Consider the following 19,737-nt stretch of genomic DNA (forward strand, 5'->3'; position numbering starts at 1 on the left):
GACAGAGAGCATATTGCCCCCAGGACCCCCTCCCCCCCCCCCCACCCCCACCATCCCACCCACCCCACCCACCCCACTAACCCACTATTTGTTTTTCAGACGAGCTGTTTGAAACATTTGATGGCCTGGCGGCGCTGTGCAGCCCCAAAGACCTGGAGGCCGCTACAGGTATGAATCCCCCGTGTCATCACAATCCTAATAGTGCTGCAGACAGATAATCGATAAGTGGTCAACTACATAGATGGTTTGTTTTTCAGAAGTACAGCCTCCCGTCGTTGCTGATTTGGCACCATTCGGGTTAGCGCCGGCAGAATCCTGGGATGTTGACATGGGTGCGAGTCCATTTATCACCACAATTCCTGATAGTGCTGCAGTTACTCGATGAGCGGTTAACTAAATTTATGTTTTGTTTTTCAGACGATCTCCTCCCCCAATTTCTTTGGTTTTGATTTGTGTCACTGTGTGTGTGTGTGTGTGTGTGTGTGTGCGTTGGTGCGACCGGATTATGAGGACAAAAACCATGGATACATACCGACTCTATGAGGACATGCCGTAACTACGAGGACAGCACTACTGTCCTCATAAGTCGAGCAGTGTAGAAAGGCATTTCACGCTGCGCCTAACCACCTCCCGCTTTTTCTCAATATGTCCTTATAAATCCGTTGTACCCGTTTTTCAGTGTGTGACAGTGTATGCTCAGAGTCGCTCAGAGTGTATAATCTCCCTCTATGTGAAATTCGACGCTACTGCAGTATCATACACATTTCATACACCCAGACCACGCCCAAGCGCGATTCATTGGTGGAACGCTGGAATCCTCGTCAGTGATTGGCTGCTGGAATCCTCGTCAGTGATTGGCTGCATTTCACATCCGTCAAAGTCAGCGCGCCTGCGCCTCTGATCTTCTATCGCAGACGTGTGGTGTGACGGTGTGATTAATCAGAAGATTAATCATCATCATGAAAGATTAATTAGCAGAATTCGAGCGAAGTTGACGAGCTATAGTGGGAGATTTTCACTTTATCACGAGGAAGGTAAGTGCGTTTATTTATATATTCTACCTTTATGGAGTTAAGTGTCGTGAGTCAGACAGTTTTTAATAACGTTAGCATTACTTTAAACGTGGCCACTAAACGTGGCTAATATAAGTCCATAAGCAGTTGGATACTAGTATTAGTATTAGTTGATGAAAGATACATCTCCATGGATGCTTGAGAGAATTAATTTACATTTTGAAATAAATCAAATCTATGTTGTCATCATGATGACTGGTAAAGTTGAGTGGATGAATTTACAGTTTAATACAGTAAGATACAGAAATATATTAAATAAACAGAAACGAGACTAATGTAAAAGTATACTTTCATTAATGTAACGTTACTGTCATTAGAATGACTTGCCAAAATTATCTGGTTGATTCATTTTAGGGCTGGATATTAGCAGACATTTTATGATTCCATTCAATTTTAATTCACGTGCTTTCGATTCTATTTCCTATTCGATTTTACATTTATTATTTTAATGTAAATCAGGTGTAATACATGTAACATTTTCTAAAACTTTCTCTCTATAGTTAATTTTTCTAAGTAACGAGTTTAGCTTCATTTGATCTGAGGCGCCACATTAAAGAGTGATAAAATGGACTGAATTTGAAATCGGAGACTGTTTCTTATCAAAAGTAACAAGCCTCAAAACCTCACTGATCAACTATTTCTGTGTAAAATGTTGTATTTATTGATATAGACTAAAGTCTGACAATAATGTACTGTATATTAAGCATATCTATCTATCTATCTATCTATCTATCTATCTATCTATCTATTTATATTTATATATTTATAAATACATACTAATTATGTTGTCTGGAATGTTTTCAGTCAACATGTTAAGAAAGAAGAGAATAAAACCTGAGCAGGATGCAAAAGAACACATATTGTCGGGCAAAGACAAAGCCTTCATTGAGGGACGACAAATCAACACATTCAAAGGTAAATTGTGCACCACAAGGCAATTTGACTATGTTCAGACTGCAGGCAAATCAAATCATAAAGTAGGCATGCACTTGTAAGAATGAAAAGTAGGCCTATTGCTGGCAGTCTGGACATGATCTTTCACATTCACACATTTTACCCTTGGGTAAGCCGCTCATTTTCATAAAGGTTAAGAGATGAAAAAAAAACTTTAAACAATTTTTTTATAATTATTATTTTAAAATAAATACATAAAACTATGTATACGGAGAATAGTGTAACCAAATTCAACTAGTAGGCTATATCACAGTGAAAACCAATGCTTGATTATTTTTTTTATTTTTTTTATTTCCTGCACCTCATATTACATTACACAGTTTTACAGGATTTAACTCTTTAAAAGGATAGGTTGGTTAGCTGTGTAACATATAGGTGCACTTGGATTCATGTTTTATTTGTATTATTATATTTTTTTTTGCCCTTTTAGGGAGAGGTGTGTTTGCACTTGAGCACATTGAACCATCCACCTTTGTTGTTGAATACCGTGGGATTCTCTCTCAAAGTAAACATGTTAAAGATGTTCAAGGCAACTACTTGTTTGACTTCACATGGAATGGAACACGTTATTGGTAAGCTGGCTGTTTCTTTTTTGGTTTATTTATTTTTGGTTCATATTCAGAGCAAACTAGTTGCATGTCATTCTAATAAAAACAGTTATGATTATGATTTATTATTATTACTATTATTATTACAATATAGGGCTGCACGATTTGGGGAAAATGTCATTGTGATTATTGAGGTCAATATTGCAATTGGAATATGCGATTGCGATATAATAAACAAATGGTTTCATGAGTCAACTTGCTTGGTTCTAAAGCAAAATGCACACACAGATTAGTGATAATTCTGAAATGTGTATTTCTCAACTCAAACTAGCAACAACAACTAAATGATTGATAACATCTAAGCCATTGATGTCTGGATAAAAATTAATCCACCCCCATTTAAAACATTAATTATAGCCATCCGACATTACAGTGATTCCATCATTACAATTGAAAGCTATAATTTAAAAAAAAAAACATTTATTAGACGTCAAAAAATATAACAGCTTTTAATTTAAGTGAACTTCAAATAATCCTCACATAAACCCATTATAAATGACATGTCATATTTACCTGTGCCCTTCCTGTCTAACAGGTATGCAGAAATTTAATAAAGTTATCAAACAGCAAGTATGCAGACTCTGCGCTGCATAAATAATAAATAGACTAATCCTTATTAAAGCTACATAAGTTCTTTAGTCAAGAGCAGTGAGTAATTTTCTCTGTCCCCTTTGTTCTGTGATTAACTTTACTGACAGAAAGCTTTGGCTGCTGGCCCTTTAAGAGCAGCCGCTGATGACAGAGACACGGATCTCACATGCGCCTCATCCTCTCACAACTCTATACGTCCATCATAAGACTGCTCTTATGTTATGAAGATACTCGACAAACGACATTTTGGCATAATTGTGTGTGTTGTTGTTCGTTCAAGAGCGAAAGAGAACTGTATTCTGGCGCGTGTCTTTCTGTGAGTCACAGTCGGACATTCAGCGCGCTCTCTTTTGACTTGTCTCGCATGAATGGTTTTAAGCAATCGCATGAGAGCATTATCATGTAACACTAGCCAAAAGATGACAAAAAATAACAGATGCTGCGTTAATTGCGTTAACAGCCCATTGTTTATTTTACATAAAATTGCAGCATTTTGCGCCATATAATCGCACAGGCTTGACATCGCGATTACGATTGCGATAAGATTAATCGTGCCGCACTATTACAATAGCAGATTTGCTAGGGTTCTCATAACATTAGGAACTTATTAGTTAGTGATAATCAATAACATGGTTATTGTTCAACTGGGGTATTATTTTTTTTACCTTAAGTGGATCATCTGACCTATTAAATTCTTAGGAAGTCAAGTTAACTTTCACAATGTGTATTTGAATATAGGTTAAATAGGCCAAGGTTAGCCTAACCCAAATGTTCAGTTAGAACCGTATGTTTCAGTGTGTGTCTATGTTTTAAGTTTCTTACTGCACTATTTTTATCACAGCATAGATGCAACAAAAGAGGACGGTGGAGGAATGATGATGACAAAAATCCAAATTGCAAAGTCAAGACAATCATTGTTGACGGAAGGCCACACCTGTGTCTGTTTAGTATAAGACATATCTTTCCAGATGAGGAGGTCACATACAACTATGGGGATTCCTCTTGGCCTTCGCGTTTAAGGGTGAGTCTCTTAAAGACTTTATCACTGAAAGTCAACCATGTTCTGTATTTCATGAATGTTAGTTTTTTATATGATGCAGATTATTAAAAAAAATTCTGCACGTCTGCTTTGTGCACGACGGAGCCATGAAAGGGACACTAGATATTTAGTCTTTGGTTGATACTAGAATTAGTTGCGGTGACCAATTGGCAAACATCCTTGCCTCAGTGTTGTACCTGTCTTTCTCATAATTACAGGAATTGTGTGACGAGACATCAGTGGCTGTGACTGAATGCAGTGTGAATCCTTCCTCATCAGTGAAACAGAAAGTAAGTGAGCGCATGTTCCTTCATTGTTTTCTTCTCTTTGACACAGGCAATGTTAAGTGTAGGATGGTTGGGCATCATGCTAGACTGGTTGACGTGGACTGTCGTCTTAAAGACGCTGTTGTGACGTCTCAAATTCGAGTAAAATGTACATTGCTCGGTTCATTCATTTTCATAACTCGTGCGTTGGGGGATGGGCATGACACTGACCTGAAATATAAGGACAGTTCTCCACTACGAGGACCATCATGTCAGGGTTAGGGTTTGTGGAAAAGATGTTGCTTTGGGTACAGTTGGTACTCAACAAGAATAATACTTTTACTGCCGCGGGGGTAAAATTCGGATGTGTATTTGCTGCCTTTTACCGCTAAGAGGCGCTACAATCAAGGTGTCAGTTTATTCTCTCTATTGCGTAATCTACCGCCGCGCCGCGACTCATTCAGAGCGATTGAAAGCTTGTAAAAGATGAATTCAAGTGAAACATTGTAGTTAAACGAATTCATAATCACAATACTGAAATTAAATTGAATAAATAGTGAAAACATTACAACATAAAACATTGCAACAGAAATATATTAGGCTATCAATGAGGGTCTGGAAGAGCATAAGACGTAATTTAATAGCGTTCAGGCGGTAGCTCAGTGGTTAACGCAACAACATGAGCCTCACGGAGCTTCAAGCGATCCGAGATCCAATCTCAATGTAGCCAACTCATCTCAATGTTGGCCGACTTCATTTATGTTTTACCGTTCTTGATGCTTAAATAGGTAACTGTTTATTAGCGAGTTCATTAACTGTTTATTTATTTAATGTCAAGCGTTTTGTTTAATTATCAATGCCACATTAACGTAAATTTGCTACATTCCATGTCCGCTGCACGACAAAGCTGATGAGGGAAATGAAAATAAATAAAAAAAGAAAGCTGATCGCGTCAGAAAATGAAAATAATGAAGCTTGTCTTTAATCTGCTAAATTATTGTTTTGTGAATCATTCACGAAATTGAGTTGACTGACAGTGAGTGATACCTGGCCATAGCAACGGGAGAAATTTTTCAAAACAGATCCATACATTGAACAAATCAGAAAAGACTGATTTTGTTGACTTGACAGACTAACTAAATAGTATTACTTTCAATATAAAAACAAATGAAAATGTAAAAGAACACTACAATTAATTAAGTTTGAAACCCATCGCAAATTTTGAAGAATGTAAGAAACACAGAATCTTATTCTTGCAACATTTTAAATTTGTATTGCCAAAGGAATTTCAGCTAAATTAAACAATTAAAACAGTACAAAACGAAAATAGTCCAAAGCCACATAAATTAAGAACATGCGTTTTTCTTTGCCTGTCTCTCGTGCTGGATCTCTTTTTAGCAAGTTTATTTTGTCTCCCTCCCTCCCTCCAAAAAAAAAAAACTGTAACAAATTATTAAGCCTTTGTTGCTTCAAAGACACAGCATGCCTTGTTGAATTCACCTTACAATAAAACGAGGTTGAATTAAAGAGCTCTGTATCTGCTGTGGCATGAATGTGTTTAGTCAACAGTTAATGTTTAGATAATGCCAGATTGTTGACAATCATACACAGTGCTCATTCTAAAACTCTAAAACTCTACAAAACCAGTTGAAACAACTGGATTGAACACTTTAATTGAAATTTTGTGTGAAAACTTTAAATACAAAAAATAAACTACAATATTTAATAAGATATAGGGCCTACATTTGGACACACCGAGAGATTTATAAGAATTTAGCCTTTGCCTGCAGGCTGGCTATCCGACATCTCCATATGAAAGAGGAACATTAACACCTATTGTGCCGATAAAGCCACTGTCCCTCCAACCCCCCCACAGGCTCTCTGAGTCTGAGACTGACTTACAACAAAAAGAAGTCGCAATTCACACTTAAACCGCTATTCTAGCATTAGACTATTAAAGTGTTGATAATGAAGGAATTAAATAATGTAAGCTACATGTAGTGATATTTCTGTCATGAAACTTTATTACTAAATATTTCATTTCAATAATTCATTCAATTTCAATAAGTTGTTCTTTTTTATTCAAATAAACCTCGAACCACAGTGCTTTGTTGTGCTGCTGTTAAACTAAATAACATTTATAGAATAATTATGAACTTAAATGAAACAATATAGCAACATTTCTACAAAAATTATTTGATCTGCTTTTACATTTTAATTCAGGGCGATTTAGCCTACATTTAATTAGAGCGAGATTTTCCCCCTTGCCTTGTCCTTTCCTCGTTGGGAAGCGCTCACATCATAGCTAAACATGTTTGAGTAGATCCTCTGTACCTCTCAGTTTCAGATGGATTACATAATCAGATAACATTTATTAAATATTTAGACATTTAAAGGCTTTAGACATAGCCGATTTCTTATCGTGACTGAGCTGAGGCAAGTGGTTTTCGGTTCATTTTTGTGACGCGCAGTTCTCGGAGACAGAGACGAGACGACAGCTAAAATGTTGTTAGCCTAATATGAATAGAAGTTTACAGTTTTGAACGATGTAGGCAAAAAATACGGAGTAGCCTATTAAGTTATTTTAGCTGTTATGAGAAAAATAAATCCAAATGAACGCGCCGCCGTGTTTGTCGAACTCTAATTCAACATGCCAGAATAAAACCCGACTTTAGAACAATAGCGACACTCGGCGTGGTGTGCCAAAACACTTAATTATAAACTTCAATATTTCATTCAAAATAATCTCAAAACGCTTTGTGACCTTTTGAAAAGCCGTGCATGCATTAAGGCCACTGGAACTAATGAACAACTGAAACGCTGGTTTTGATTTTATTGTTTGTCGTTTAAACGTGCCTGTTGCATATCTCTATTTTATATATTGTATATGGTATATTGGTGAAGTAGCCTATAGCCTATAGGGAATCCCAAAAATGTATATAGGCTATAGCTATTTATAAATTACGATTGGTATTATTATACAGATGTAAAGTCATTCTGTTGGATACTATTTGTTCCAGTGTAAAATGGAAATGATTGGCAATTTTATTTTATAAATATAAGCAAAAACTATATGGTGTAACAGAGTTTTAGAACTAGACAAATCTCTCTGCATTAATAATCGGATATAAAATGCATTAATAGGCTAATATAAAATTTACAAAAGTACCAAGTTTGTTCGGGATTTGAACCCGTGTCATCTAAATGATCGAACCGTAAGTTCTTCCACTCGGCCATGATTTTACTCTTTGTGAAATGACCAAACGTTTGTTTCTCCAGTGTGTTCGTTCACATGAGCGAGAAAACGTTTTATCGTTAGCATATTGTAGACCTTTTACAGTTTAAAAAAAGATGATATCTTATCTGTATGACCAAAAATTACGGAGTAGGCTAGCCTTTTAAGTTCTTTTAGCTGTAATGAGAAAAAAATGTATTCAAGTGAAAGTGCCGCCGCGTTTGTCGAACTCTAGTTCAACATGCCAGAATAAAACCCAATTTTAGAACAATGCGTAGCGCCACTCGGTGTGCCAAAACACTTAATTATAAACGATCAATATTTCGTTCAAAAACATCTCAAAACGCTTTGTGACATTCTGAAAAGCCGTGAATGTATTAAGGCCACTGGAACCAGGATCATAGCTGAAACGCGCTGCATGTTATCTCTCAATACAGGAGCAGAAGCGCCAGTTCAGATTGTATCGTTTGTTGTTTAAACGTGCGTGTTGCATATTTTTAAAAATATATAATATATTTGATATGGTCTATTGGTAAATTAGGCTATAGCATTGATTACTGTGGAGGGGGGAAATCCCCCACCAGCAAATCGCACCTTGTTACACAACCATGTTTTTAAAAACTCTTTCTGTAGCCTATATGGAACCCCATGAAGTTTTTTTTTCTAGTTTTTTTTTAACATAACTGCTTTTGAAATTGCGATTGGAATTATTATACAGATTGATATAAATTAAGTCAATCTGTTGGATAATATTTGTTCCTTTGTGTAAAATGGAATCGGTTCATTCATTTTCATAACTCGTGCGTTGGGGGATGGGCATGACACTGACCTGAAATATAAGGACAGTTCTCCACTACGAGGAGGACCATCATGTCAGGGTTAGGGTTTGTGGAAAAGATGTTGCTTTGGGTATGTGTCGGCTGCTTCTTTATTGTGGGTAAGCTGTAGACCCAATATGCACACTTTTCAATCTGGATATGCTTTGTGACTTTCAGTCATAGAGACGTAAACTGTTAAGGCCCATTCACACCAACCATAACTGTGTTAGGGTCCAACCAGCAGACGGTAACGCTCTGTTTATTGTGATCGCATCTTTGACTGCCGCTTATATACTGAAGCATGTTATAGCAGAATTGATTCCGATTGGCTGTCAATTAAGCAATGTATCGCAATACAAAAATGCAACAATATATATTGTGGATAGTGACAATGTGTATTGTGGACAGTACACCCAAAATAAAAATTTCTGTGTGAGGGGAAACAATCAAGTTTACAGAGTTTAATTAGGCATTTTAATCAACAGTTAAAAAAAAGTTACCCTTTTACCACGTCTTGGAGTATCTCTATAATATCGTATCGTGATATGTATCGAATCGTGTCATTAGGGTATCGTTACACCCCTACTGCCAATGTTTCTAGCGTTTCTCAGCTGGTAAAATCGTTCTGAAAGTGATTTTTTTGTTTTTGTTTCTCTGTGTTGTTATCGTGTAAGCTGTGGTGTAGACTCTGCTATTCTTTAATACTGAGAGGATTTTTTAGGCCTATAATTTAATAGATATATAGTTTTTAGTTTGAACAGGGCTTTTTTTAGTTGGTAAAATTCATCCTGTCCTCAGCTAGCGGGGAGGGGTTTGCGTTTAGGGAGATTTTCTTGTCTAATATCTGCATTTTAAGGGTCATTTTAGGAGGGAAAGCATAAATAACATCCGCGTTCATACTAATTTGTTAAATGTTATGCATCAGAATGAAACCATTTTATGACAACAGCATACAATTGCTCTGTCTGATTTCAGATGACCACATCAAAGATGGTTGCAAAGAAAGGAGATTCAGCTTTGACTGGAAAGGAAATGGTATGTTGATGTTTATTATGTAATGTGTATTTGATTTATTTGACTTTATAGACAAGATCTACATGTATCAGCCTCCTCCTTACATGTTTTATATGTCTGTTTGTCCAAAAAAATGGCTTGGCCTTACATGCAAATGTCATTATCTGCATCATTGTTAGAAACCCAGTCATACTATTGAATGGTCGTGCAACACATTTTCCCCTGAGACGAGAGAAATCCGCTATTTACCTTTTTCACTTCCTCCTAAAATCGTCATTTTACGTCATTGTAGGAGGAAGTGTAAGAGGGGGGGATTTCTGTAAAGACTACAAGCTCTAGTTCCCACCCTTTCAAACCCGCCCATAGGGGGTTGGACCTAATGCGCTAACAGACACATCACAGATCAGTGCCGTGCGTTTGATTTCACCGGCAGAAACTTTTTCATTCCAGCGGTGCCAATTTCTACTGTACGATATCGAGATAAAAGCCGGAAGGAGGAAACTTTCACGGTGAAACTAAGTCGTAGCTTTCCTTGCTGTGCTGTGGATCGTTAATCGAAACCTAGAGGACTATGGTCGCGGGCGCCGCTGTGTGAGAAATAAATAAATAAGTGGAACGCAGTGTGTGTGTTAAGCTCACCCTACGGTTTTGATATTCGCACTAATAAAGTGTGTAAACATTCGCTCGTTATGGATGAACAAGACAGTGAAAAACGGACGGTAAAAATGACTGAGAAAGCTGTGGAAGAACACAAGTCCAGACAACTTCATGCACGCAGGTATAAGCTATCTCAGCTAACGAGCATGATAAAGCAAATAATTAGTTCGCAAAGTAACTCTTCACTAGAAATTGTGTGAAATGATTTCCAGGCGGTGGGTAGTGGGAGTGGCCTGCGGAGCTGAGCATTGCAATGCACTATGGGGATTGTTGTCTACAATCCACAAGCACTAAAAAGTCATTTTCTGCCTTTTATCGGCCAAGAAGGACCCAAATTAGAAATGTATGCTACTATTCTACTACATATATGACCCACTTTCAATACATATTCATGTCTCAACCGGTGGAATTACCCTTTAAACAGAAAAAAGAATAAAAAAAACACCATTATTAACCAGTTAATGGTCATTTCAAGTAATCGTTTCTGGTTTTTCCCCAGTTTTTGTTTTCATTCTTTGAACTGGTTCAGAGCCCTCATATTTACATAATAATAATAATAATAATTATGATATACCTGTTTGCCGTGTAGAGAAGATGAATAGTGTGTTGCTTTTTTTTCCCTTAGAAAAAACAAAAATGGGCCTGGGTGAGGCTGACAGCTCCACAGGTATGTGTGTGCGCATATATTTTAGATATTTATTTGAGAAAAAGGATACATGTTGATTTTATTTTCTATCTTCCACAGTAATTCAGTGTAAAGTGGTCCTTTTCATGTTACACAGGACCAGAGACTAGTTTTCCCTGTGTGCTTATCTGCTGATATTTCACATGGTCCGAAACTGTTTGGATTGTAGGGCTGGAATATATTTTAATTGTTGCTTTTTACCCCTCAGGAAAAAGCCAAATGAATCAGGATGAAACTGAGAACTCCAGAGGTATTTAAACATTTGGGTATATTAAAGTTATTCCATGTATATACATATAGGTGTATAGGTATACATATGTGTATGTATATGTTTGTTTGTTTGTTTGTTTTACAGAGACCAAATTGAGGAGAATTGCGAAAAGGCCATGGAGCCCAAATGAAGTGAATGCTGTCATGAAACATTTCAGAGTCCATATTTCAAAGGGACACCTTGCAACAAAGGCAGAGTGTGAGCAGTGCAAGGCTGCAGAGGACCCTGTTCTGAGAGAAAGAACGGCCCAAAATATAAGGGATTTCGTGAGGAACCGAAGTTTTATTTGGAAAAGAAATCTTCTTAGAGCTCTTCGAGAGATCAGTGTCGCCTTCCATTAAAGGTTGTATCAGCGATTTCAGGCCCAAATATAAATGATCACATTCATCTAATTTTTCCTAACGATCCGCTAGCTGCCCGCCCCATAAGTATGCCGTCCAAAAACCGCGTCTCTGTAGGCAGCCTAGGCTCTGAGATCTGCACACAAAAGGTGGGGGTGTTGTGGTTTGAGATTTTGCGGTGATTGGTTGGAACTGTCGGTGATTGGTTGGAACACTGTTTATTTTGGTTTTGAGTGGTTGGTGAAACCCATTGTTTTTGTGTGCAGATCTCAGAGCCTAGGCTGCCTACAGAGACGCGGTTTTTGGACGGCATACTTATGGGGCGGCCAGCTAGCGGATCGTTAGGAAAGATTAGATGAATGTGATCATTTATGTTTGGGCCTGAAATCGCTGATACAACCTTTAATGTCTGTGGGTTTTGTTCTCTAAAGTGTTGTTGGGCCAGAAGAGTGTTCAAGACATCCTTTTATTTACTTTTATTAAAACACTGTTTTGAAAGAAATGTACAAATACATGCATTTACTGGAAGGCAATTTAATTTGGTTTTATTTCCAGTGTGTTGCTGAGGTCATTTTGAGGCACACTCCCTCATGCACTTTAGTCCCATAATGGTTAGAGATGCACCGATTACAATTTTCTAGGCCGATTCCGATTTTTCCGAGTTTGACCTGCCGATACCGATTTTAGCCGATTCCGATTTCATTTTTTCTAACCACTTTACAGCACACACAAATATTTATTTTCTATTTTTTTTTTTTTATAAAACAGCATATACTTCTACCCAAACTGAATAATAAAAACAAGTTTAAATGGGTGAATTTTCTATAAATATTTTTGAGTCTTCTTCATTTTCTTTTCTGACATAGCCTACTCCAGTTCTTGTTAAAACACACTAGACATGCAAATTCTGTGCATTTTGGCCACTTTTTGTGTGAAATCATATTTATTTTGCCCATCAAAAAAAGTGTGCTTTCACTTTAATTGAGTGTGAGCAGCGCAGCAAAAATAGACTCTGTGCCGAAACCGCTTCACTGCTCACGCGCCGCTCCTGCTTGACGCTCTGCTCCCGCTCCCGGTGTGATGCATTCACTGATTAACATGCACGCCGAAAAAAATACACGCCTCTCACGCTTGCGGTGTGAAACGGCCGTAATTCACGAGGTTTTCTACATGTGCGTTCCGTGTGCACGTGTGATGCTGATGTTAATCATGCGGCGCCTGAGTGCGTTTGACCGGTATAAAATCGGCATATGTCAGACTGACCGGCCGATCGCCGGTCATGGCCGATCACGTGAAAATCGTCCAATTCCGGTCCCAAGCCGATCAATCGGTGCATCTCTAATAATGGCCTTATTAGATCTCAGTTGTTGAGCCTTTTTTTACCATTTGCAAAATAAAAATTGCCCTTTCAGTTTAATTTTGTTAGTTTTTATTGGCTGTCTAGTTGCATTTCTTCATCTAATTGCCCTTTAACTAGTCTTCTATGAAGTGTAAAACTTGCTGATCTTTGATCACTGAATTTTCTCCAACCAGGTTCATTTTGCACCACATGTGTATATGTTGGTTGATATAGCAACAGCACATTGTAGCACTATTTCCTTAGGTGTGCGTATTACTTTTACAGGTTTAGTGGCAGCAAAAAGATGCACAATCATTCACTCTTTAATGTAGAATAGTTGATTTGGTTTAGTATGGTTAACTCTAATACAGGTACTCCTGCTATGTGTGGAGTTAATAGTGATGTCCATTTAAACCCAGTTTGTCCTCATAATCAAGGGTTAGTCAGGTGTTTGTGTGTGTTTTAGAGGTCCAGTTAAACCCAAAATGTCCTCATAATCAAGGGTTAGTTAGGTGTTTGTGTGTGTTTGAGAGTGTGTGTGAGTGAGGTCCAGTTAAACCCAAAATGTCCTCATAATCAAGGGTTAGTTAGGTGTTTGAGAGTGTGTGTGAGGTGAGGTCCAGTTAAACCCAAAATGTCCTCATAATCAAGGGTTAGTTAGGTGTTTGTGTGTGTTTGAGAGTGTGTGTGAGGTGAGGTCCAGTTAAACCCAAAATGTCCTCATAATCAACGGTTAGTTAGGTGTTTGAGAGTGTGTGTGAGGTGAGGTCCAGTTAAACCCAAAATGTCCTCATAATCAAGGGTTAGTCAGGTGTTTGTGTGTGTTTGTGAGGTCCAGTTAAACCCAAAATGTCCTCATAATCAAGGGTTAGTTAGGTGTTTGTGTGTGTTTGAGAGTGTGTGTGTGAGTGAGGTCCAGTTAAACCCAAAATGTCCTCATAATCAAGGGTTAGTTAGGTGTTTGTGTGTTTGAGAGTGTGTGTGTGAGTGAGGTCCAGTTAAACCCAAAATGTCCTCATAATCATGGGTTAGTCAGGTGTTTGAGAGTGTGTGTGAGGTGAGGTCCAGTTAAACCCAAAATGTCCTCATAATCAACGGTTAGTTAGGTGTTTGAGAGTGTGTGTGAGGTGAGGTCCAGTTAAACCCAAAATGTCCTCATAATCAAGGGTTAGTTAGGTGTTTGTGTGTGTTTGAGAGTGTGTGTGTGTGAGTGAGGTCCACTTAAACCCAAAATGTCCTCATAATCAAGGGTTAGTTAGGTGTTTGAGAGTGTGTGTGAGGTGAGGTCCAGTTAAACCCAAAATGTCCTCATAATCAAGGGTTAGTTAGGTGTTTGTGAGTGTGTGTGAGGTGAGGTCCAGTTAAACCCAAAATGTCCTCATAATCAAGGGTTAGTTAGGTGTTTGTGAGTGTGTGTGAGGTGAGGTCCAGTTAAACCCAAAATGTCCCCATAATCAAGGGTTAGTCAGGGTTGTGTGTGTGTATGCATGATTCATATGGTTACTGATGTCCAGTTTAACCCAAATGGTCAGCAATGTTCATTTAGATACTAATAGCAAGTCTTGAACAATCTTCTCTTTTCAGATTAACAAAACCCAAACCCAATCAACTGGAAATATTTAGCTTTATTCAAAACTATCTTTAGACAAAACTTCTTAAAATCTAATTAATAAATTAAGACTGACATTCAAGGTTCAATTATGAAAAATACTTGTGGGTGAATGCATTTGTCAGTGATGGTTAAATAGTAAACTCTCCTTTTGGTTTTTTAATTTCTTAATTTTTAAAGCTAAAATATTTCCGTATTTCACTTTCCCTCTTCTCTCTTTGCTCTTCACTCACTTCACACCTGCTAAATCTCACATTACAAACTCAGGTTAGTTTTCTGAAATCTCTCTTAAAGTTTAAGCCAGGTTGAACAATTGCTGATATATTCTTGTTTTGTTTTTCTATATGCTGGTATTGAAACAAACTTAAGTGATGCGGCACTCTCATGGGTAAAGTTAGTCCAGGTTATACCAGGTTAGTCCTCATAATTAAGGGTTAGGTGTGTGTGTGTATGTGTGAGATGTCCAGATAAACCGGGGTTGTCCTCATAATTAAGGGTCAGGTGTGTGTGTGTGTGTGTGTGTGTGTATGTATGTGAGTGATGTCCAGATAAACCAGGGTAGTCCTCATAAATCACAATTAAATCAGGAAACGCCCACTCCTGCCCTGTCCTTACAGTGCTTTAGTTTGTCAGGTCTTCATATTACCAGACTGTTTCATTAGAATTAAATTCTGAGCAGTCAGCTTTTTACCCCATGCCATAAGGAGCAGTTTAATATTTCTTATTGATCTCTATGACAAAGGGAAAGGTGGGTCCCCATAAACCAGGATGGAACTTTTTAGGGGAAAAAGTCTTTATAAACCACCCGTACCAGTATGTGTGTGTGTGTGTGTATGTTTTCAATAATGCTTTTATTATTTTGACTTTGGGTGTGTGTGTCCATTGTGTTCTTGTCTTTAATCTTATAAAACAACAAATAATTCTTAGAAATTGACAAGCTCACAGTACCCATTTTTGATATCTGGTGTCTGATTTCCAAGGTCACAGCAAAAACTCACTGGGCATGAAATGAGCCCACTCCACTTTCACAACTCCTGGGCATGAAAGAGGTCTCAAAAAGAATATAAATGATACCCGCATGGGTCAACCTTTTTCATTCCAACTCATTTATCCGGTTTCATGATGGAAGACACCATTTTAGTTTTTCACTTGAACTTTGATGACTGCGATTTCTGTCAGGAGGATGGGATGCCGGAGGAGGAGGAGGAGGAGGTGCAGGACAACCCGGAGGGACCCTGCAGGAAACCCGGCTGCCTTCAGCTCAAGGCCGAGTTGCCTTGAGCTCCCTGAGTGCAGTAAAATAGTTTTTATCAAGACAGGAACTTTAAAAAAATATCTGTGTCCAATTGCAGCTTTTTGAATGAATGGTGGGAAATCATTTTACAAAAAAAGTGGGTTTTTGGACAAATAGTGGCTGCGTGGACACATGGTTTTTGAGCTTAGCTTTCAAATGTTTTGATAAAAACAATTTTACTGCACTCAGGGGGCTCCCCTGAGTCCATAGTACCCGGTTTAGTTGCAAAATTCCACCGTCCACGAACCCACTATTTTTTTCCAATGAATAAATGCGAGCAGCCTCCCGCCCCCGACCAGTCACCTCAGCAGGAGAGGCACCCGTTCCCCGACCACGTGCCGGTTCTGAGTGAGTACTTTGTCTCTTCTCCCTCTGCGCCAATGTTGTGTTTTTGTTCTGACCCCATGTGCTCTTGTGTGTTTTCTCTCTTTTCGCAGATCTCCTCCTCGAGAAGTTCCACGGCCACCAGGAGGGCGCCGACCCCACTCCGAGGCTGGTGAACAATGTGGGGTCGAAGGTGTTCCGCATTAGGAACTTTGTGGCGTTCATGGCGGGGGGGCAAACGGACCTGGCCAGCTTGGCGTTCCTGAACCAGACGGCGAGGATGCGGTCTTGGCACCACTCCATGAAACAGGCCAAGATCGCGGAGCCGACCATTCAAATGTATTTAAAGAAATGTCTCCCAGTTCCTGGCCTACGTGACCGAGACCCCGCCGCCCAACTGCCGGCTCTCCCGCACTGTGATGGTCGGCCTGAACCGGGAGATGAAGAGCATGCTTCGATCGGTGAGGCGGAGGGTGGTCGTTCATGAGGTGGCCGTCAAACAGGCCAAGGAGGGCCATCTCATCCCCAAGGCCGCTCTCCGCCAGTGCGTTGCCTCCACCAAGCCTGCCATTCCTGAGATCCTGGGTAAGTTTTTGCCTCCTCTTACCTCAAACCTTGGCGTACCACACACACACACACACACACACATGCACACACGCCCCTTAACGCTTGTCTTTTTTTCCCTCACAGCGCATCTAAAGGAGACTGGAGACAGGAAGGACCAATGGTCATTTTATGGGCACCTCACTGCCTACCTCGCCTGTATCTACGGGCATCGCAGGGGGTGTTCCAAAATATGACCATTGGGGAGGTGGAGGCAGCGCGACAGGCCGCCATTGATGGATGCTACGTAATTAATGTGAGTGGTTTTATCTCTCTCTCTCTCTCTCTCTCTCTCTCTCTCTCTCTCACGTGTCTTACATCGTTTTTCACTGTTTCCACAGATTTCTTCCCACAAGACCAACCAGGCCTTCGGGGCCGCTCAGCTGGCATTGAATGAGGAGGAGTACGGGTGGCTGGTGGAGTTCCTGGCCATGAGAAAGGAGTTAGTGGGCGGTAGCGATGCCCACTACTTCTTTTTCACGTCTAAGCCCAGCTCATGCAAGAACCTGAATCAGTACTTTCAGGAGGCATGGGATGGGATGGACCTGCCAGGAGCTCCAACCTTTACCGACATGAGGACCTCCATCGCAACCCACGTGAGTTTCCCAGCCCGTGTTTCTGCCTTGTGAACTTTTGACGTGCGCGTGTTTGTTTCCAACTGTGCTTTCCTCTCTGTATAGGCCAAGAACACCCACAGCCCCGGGGACAGGCAAAAGGTCTCCCGAGGGGACCCCGGAGCGCCCCGCCACCTCAACCAGGCGAAAGGTGGCCAAGAGGACCCGTAAGCGGCCGCCCCCCGCCGCCAGCCCTCAGAAGACAGAGGAGGGAGATGACCCGACGGAGGTGGACCCTCCGGTAAGTCCAACTTTTGGTGGGTCCGTTTAACCGTTTGTCTGATGAGTGGGCGTGTTCGCTGATTCTTTGCCCTTCTCGCTCTTTGCAGGTGGAGCCCAGCCTAAAGAAGCGGAGGCTGAGGCCCCACAACTACCCCGTAGTCCAGCTGTCTCCTCTCAAGTCCCCGAACAAGGTGGCCCAGAAGCTCCTTAAGACAGCTCGCCAGAGGACAGCTCTCCAGAGGACAGCAGTCCAGATGACAGCACTCGAGAGGACAGCACTCCAGAAGTCGGCACTCCAGAGGTCGGCAGAAAAGAGGCAGCGGAAACAGACCCAGAGTTTTTATTAAATGGCACGTAGTTTTTTGTCATGTTTTGTTGTTAAATTTTTGTTCTTGTTCCAATAAAAGTGTTAAAAGTTTCACTAGTCTTGTCTTTTTTTATGCCAATTGGGGGCCCTACCACCTCGTTCAGGGGTCGGAAGGTCGAAAAAGGGTGAAAAACACTTTGTTAAATAACGGACACGGTGGTTTTTCAGCTTAGCTTTCAAAATATTTTGATGAAAACCATTTTACTGCACTCCTGAGGGCCCCCTGAGTCTGTGGCACCAAGAGCCATCCCAAAATTCCACCGTCCACGAACCCACTATTTTTTACTATTGAATAAATTCTACGTGGGATCTCCATATCTCAGAGTCGGGGGGCCGGCGCGCTCGTCCGGGGACCAGCGTCCGCGAACCAGCTCTCCAATGAGGGAACGGACGTTTTTTTTTTATGGACTAGCTAGAGAGAGTGTCTGCTACTTGAGAAACTCTGCGCCAAAACATGCGTGTTGCTGGCAGTCCAAACAAGGACATTGTGGCGAGCAGGACGAGGCCGGGTGACGTGAGAGCGGCGCGAGGCCGGTGGCGTGAGTGGTAATGAGCGACACCTGTGAGACGCACCGGTCTCGCATCTCTCACGGAGGAGCGGAAGCATAAAGGAGGAGCGACGACGGTGAAGATCGAGAGAGGAACAGGCCTTATTTTATGTTGTGTTTTGTTTCTGTGGCCAGCAGTCGACCGTGAGGGGCTGCTGGCTTTACTTTCATTTTGTATTTGTTTATTTTATTATTAAAGTGTTGAATGTTCACCGGTTCCCGCCTCCTTCTTCCCATAACATCTGAACCCCGTTACATTGGTGCCGAAACCCGGGAGGAAGGAGGGACACGCTGTCGGAGAGCCCTCGCTGCTGAGGGGGATCGCGGTGCTGAGGAGGTCGGGTAGCACGAGGGAGCCATGGCCGCCGATTGTTGCCCGAGGCGATGGTGCTGGAGCGATGTAACAGCAGGTGGGACAGGGACCTCGCTGCCGTGCTCCTGGGTCGAGGAGGGGTGCCTGCTGTCCGAGAGGGAGCGGAGGAGTCGCTCCCGTTCGCCGTGGGCCGGAGCCTGTTGCCGTCGGCCTTGATGGGGGCGGAGCAGGGAACGGAGGACTCGCTGCCGGCTGCCCTCGACCGGAGGAGCCATCGCCGTCCGCCAGGAGGCGGAGGAGTGTCGAACCTTTCCCCAACGGATGTCCAGTACCATCGCATGGCACCGCGAGTGAGTCTCTCAGCTGGCAGAGGACCGAGCGGCAGTGTGTCCGGGAACCGGACCATGATTTTTTTTTTTTCTCCTCTCTCCCCTCTCTCGTATCTGTCGCTCCTCATGCTTCCGTCTCCTGTTCTCTCGCCTCGTCTATCCATACCCCCAGGTGCCGCGGCCACCGTGATCGGTTCCCCCGGAGGGGGGGGGAGTAGAGCGCAGTCTCGTGGGTACCCCCCGGCCTGCGAGGGGCGATGGGGGTATGTGGCGAGCAGGACGAGGCCGGGTGACGTGAGAGCGGCGCGAGGCCGGTGGCGTGAGTGGTAATGAGCGACACCTGTGAGACGCACCGGTCTCGCATCTCTCACGGAGGAGCGGAAGCATAAAGGAGGAGCGACGACGGTGAAGATCGAGAGAGGAACAGGCCTTATTTTATGTTGTGTTTTGTTTCTGTGGCCAGCAGTCGACCGTGAGGGGCTGCTGGCTTTACTTTCATTTTGTATTTGTTTATTTTATTATTAAAGTGTTGAATGTTCACCGGTTCCCGCCTCCTTCTTCCCATAACATCTGAACCCCGTTACAGACATGTACAAGACAGTGCCCAAGAACTGCTCCAGTTC

At 41.3% G+C, this 19,737-nt stretch overlaps 2 long non-coding RNA genes across 4 annotated transcripts; both read left to right on the top strand.

Annotated features, from left to right (window-relative positions):
- Positions 1-931: 931 nt before the first annotated feature.
- On the top strand, positions 932-4,094 carry LOC130075404 (uncharacterized). 3 transcript variants are annotated; one of them, XR_008805488.1, is made up of 4 exons: positions 932-1,034; positions 1,878-1,988; positions 2,458-2,599; positions 4,073-4,091. It is a non-coding gene; the product is annotated as an uncharacterized LOC130075404 (long non-coding RNA). The 3 variants fall into 3 exon arrangements; XR_008805487.1 differs by lacking the exon at positions 932-1,034 and having other exon boundaries at positions 1,846-1,988; positions 4,068-4,094; XR_008805486.1 differs by lacking the exon at positions 932-1,034 and having other exon boundaries at positions 1,846-1,988.
- Positions 4,095-4,370: 276 nt separating this feature from the next.
- On the top strand, positions 4,371-11,411 carry LOC130075406 (uncharacterized). Its single transcript, XR_008805489.1, has 3 exons — positions 4,371-4,555; positions 11,149-11,190; positions 11,296-11,411. It is a non-coding gene; the product is annotated as an uncharacterized LOC130075406 (long non-coding RNA).
- The last annotated feature ends 8,326 nt before the right edge of the window (positions 11,412-19,737 follow it).

The sequence above is a fragment of the Rhinichthys klamathensis genome, unplaced genomic scaffold, assembly GCF_029890125.1.
Source record: "Rhinichthys klamathensis goyatoka isolate OS25496 unplaced genomic scaffold, OSU_Roscu_1.1 h1tg000578l_1, whole genome shotgun sequence".
Lineage (NCBI taxonomy): Eukaryota > Metazoa > Chordata > Actinopteri > Cypriniformes > Leuciscidae > Rhinichthys > Rhinichthys klamathensis.